The 3,142-nt window shown below is 35.3% G+C and overlaps 1 non-coding gene across 1 annotated transcript; it reads left to right on the top strand.

The window, feature by feature from the left end:
• Window positions 1-686: 686 nt before the first annotated feature.
• LOC138826653 (U6 spliceosomal RNA) lies at window positions 687-791 on the top strand. The gene has a single exon (XR_011371789.1). It is a non-coding gene; the product is annotated as a U6 spliceosomal RNA (small nuclear RNA).
• Window positions 792-3,142: the final 2,351 nt, after the last annotated feature.

Here is a 3,142-nt window from a genome sequence, read left to right on the forward strand (position 1 = left end):
TGCACATAGCTTTTTAAAGTAAATCTGAAAATATAAATTTTATACCAAATTTTTCTTGTATTTTTTCTGGGCAACATGGGGTAATGGAAGGCACCATGGTACTGTCCTTCACTCTAAATAAGATGCTACCCCTTTTTCTCTTCCCTTTCTTTTTTTGTTCCTTTTCCTCCTCCTTTTTGTCCACTTCATCTTTCTTGTGCTAGATATAGTCTATCAAGTTGAAGAGGTTCCTCGATCTCTAGTAGCTTCTTTATAAAAATGCATGTTGAAATTTGCAGCTTTTTTTGTTTTGTAATTCAAGAGGTATATCTTTTTCTTCTGCTCATGCAAAGTTATTTTATATATTTCCTGATATCTAAATTTTCTTGAATTTTAAGTTTAAGATACACCTTTTTTTTGTTTTTTTTGGGGGGGTGGTGGCTTGGGGCTTGAACTCTAGATTCAAAGTGCTGTCCCTGAATTCCTTTTTGCTCAAGGCTAGCACTCTACCACTTGATCCATTGCACCACTTCTAGCTTTTTCTCTGTTTAATTGTAGAGTCTCATGGACTTTCTTGCCTGGGCTGGCATCAAACGTGATCCTCAGAGCTCAGCCTGCTGGGTAGTTAGGATTACAGACATGAGCCACTGGCATCTAGCTTACTTTATTTGTTTTTACACAATTTTGTTTTTAAAATTATGATTGTGATGCTCACTTTGGTGGCACATATGCTAAAATTGGAACTATACAGAGATTAGTTATGAACGCTGCACAAGAATAACACACACATTCATGAAGCATTACATTTTCTTTTACTGAGTAAACTGAATGGCCATATTTATAGATAAAATAAAAATTCAAGAAACCTTCAAAAATTATGAATGTGATGTACATCTGTGTGAATCATTTTGCATGAATGAATGTACCCAGGGGATTCTGACCCCTCTTACCTTCTTGCCTACGTCGATCCAGCTTGGTGATAGGTTCAAGCTACATCATAATAAGTGTTGGAACACATCCTTCTGTTTAGATTCTTTGAAGCCATTTGGGAAGATGGAGTTTATACATTCCTTCAAGGTTTGTAAAACCTCAGCTGAAAACCATCTAGTGGTATCAATTATCATCATCATCATCATCATCATCATCATCATCATCATCATCATCATCATCATCATCATTACCTATTCCATTATATTGATTAAAGAACATTTAGTTTTTTTGTTTTCTCCCTAGCCCATATTTGTAATTTATCTTTCTAAACAGTTGACCATTCTGGGGCTGGGAAGGTGGCTCAGTGGTAGAGTGCTTGCCTTGCATGCATGAGGCCCTGGGTTCGATTCCTCAGCACCACATAAGCAAAAAAGAAAAAAGCCAGAAGTGGCGCTGTGGCTCAAGTGGTAGAGCGCTAGCCTTGAGCTGAAGAGCTGAGGGACAGCGCCCATGCTCAGAGTTCAGGCCCCACAACTGGACTCAAAAAAAAAAAAAACAAACAGTTGACCATTCTGACTTTTAAAATTGATTTTAAAATATTTTTATATATTATATATTTATATATGTTCTTTTATATAAAAATTAACATGTTCATATGTATAAACATATGAAATGAATATGAATGCATATAGATATGAATGCATATACAGATAGAATATATATACTAATATATCATATATTGTATACATACACATGAATATACATGCATTAAATCTCTAGAGCCTATAGTTTTGTCTTATTTGTAATCTCTAATATTGTTTCCTCAATTTTAGATGTATTTGAGCTTGATAAAGTTGTCTGTGATTAAAAGAAATAACTTTTTCTGTGGCTGATTGATTTATTACTTCTGTTTTTAATCTATTGTTGGTGTTTCTATCACCATCAATCCTCTCATAGTGCTTTAAGTTGTTAATACTTTTCTAATTTTTTGAAATGAGCACTTAGCATTTTTCTTTCTTTTAGTGCACTACCACTAGAGCCACCCCCAGACTCCTAGTTCTTTTGCATTTAGTGTTTTTTTTTTTCAGATCAGTTCTCCCACTAACTTTGCTCAGCCCAGCCTCTAAATGTGATCCTCTTGTTTCTGTTTCCCAAATTGCTGAAGGCACAGGCTACCATGTCCAGCCTTCAGTTTTCAATAAATTCATTTAACACTATAAATTTTTCTGTAAGCACAGGTTAGTTTAAGTTCACTATATCCAGTATCTTTATCCTCCTGTGTAAATCTGGCGTATGTCTTTAAAACTTTCTCACATTTCTCAATTTGATCTTTGTATCTAACCTGTTGTGCATCTAAGCATTACATTTGAATGATTATACTTCTTTGCTGAAATTTCAAATAAACACATACCAAAAAAGTATTTTGGTAGAAAGAAAATTCTAGGTTGGAAAAGTTTTTCCCAAAATTTGAAAGGTATTTTCTGCTATTTTATTGTTTTCTAGCTGCAAAGTTAGCCTTTGGTTTTATTACTGATCATCCAAAAGCAGCAGGGCCTGCCCCTGCCTCTTGCACATGCTTTGATACTTTGATATTTTTCCTCTCTGATTTATTTAGTTGTTTGATTTACTATAAACTGAAGTGGTGTGTGTGTGTGTGTGTGTGTGTGTGTGTGTGTGTGTGTGTGTGTGTGTGTGTGTGTGTGTCTGCATTGCTTGAAACTTAAAAGTCTGTGGTCATCTCTCATCAACTTTGTAAATGTTTTCTACATATAAACCCCATCCTTATTATCTCTCCTCTGTGTGGAACCCCAGGTATGGTACCTCGGTTCTTTAAATTACTTCCCGTGTTTTCTATGTTCTATTTCACTCTCCATTTCCTTTCTGAGCTTCAGTTTGGATATTTTCTCTTCACTTAGCGTCACATTCCTACCTAAAAATTCCTGGCATTGAATGTTGTGTTCCATAGCCCAAGAATGTCCATTTGATTCATTTTTATAAAGTCACACACCTAGAAATTTTCATTAGATGCCAGCCATTTTATTAAGAGGAACTGTAGAGTTTCAAGATAATATCTTCCACTAGCATAAGCTCCCTGTCTCTCAGGCAAATCAGTAAGGAGATCACCAGCTTGATCTAATCAGGGCTAAGCTGGGCTGCTTTAGTAAGATTCATTTCTCTCACCTCTGTTTCCATTCCATTTCTTGGAATAATCTCCCTTGAACTTTTGATTGAC

The sequence above is a fragment of the Dipodomys merriami genome, unplaced genomic scaffold, assembly GCF_024711535.1.
Source record: "Dipodomys merriami isolate MVZ:Mamm:240054 unplaced genomic scaffold, mDipMer1.0.p SCAF_146, whole genome shotgun sequence".
Lineage (NCBI taxonomy): Eukaryota > Metazoa > Chordata > Mammalia > Rodentia > Heteromyidae > Dipodomys > Dipodomys merriami.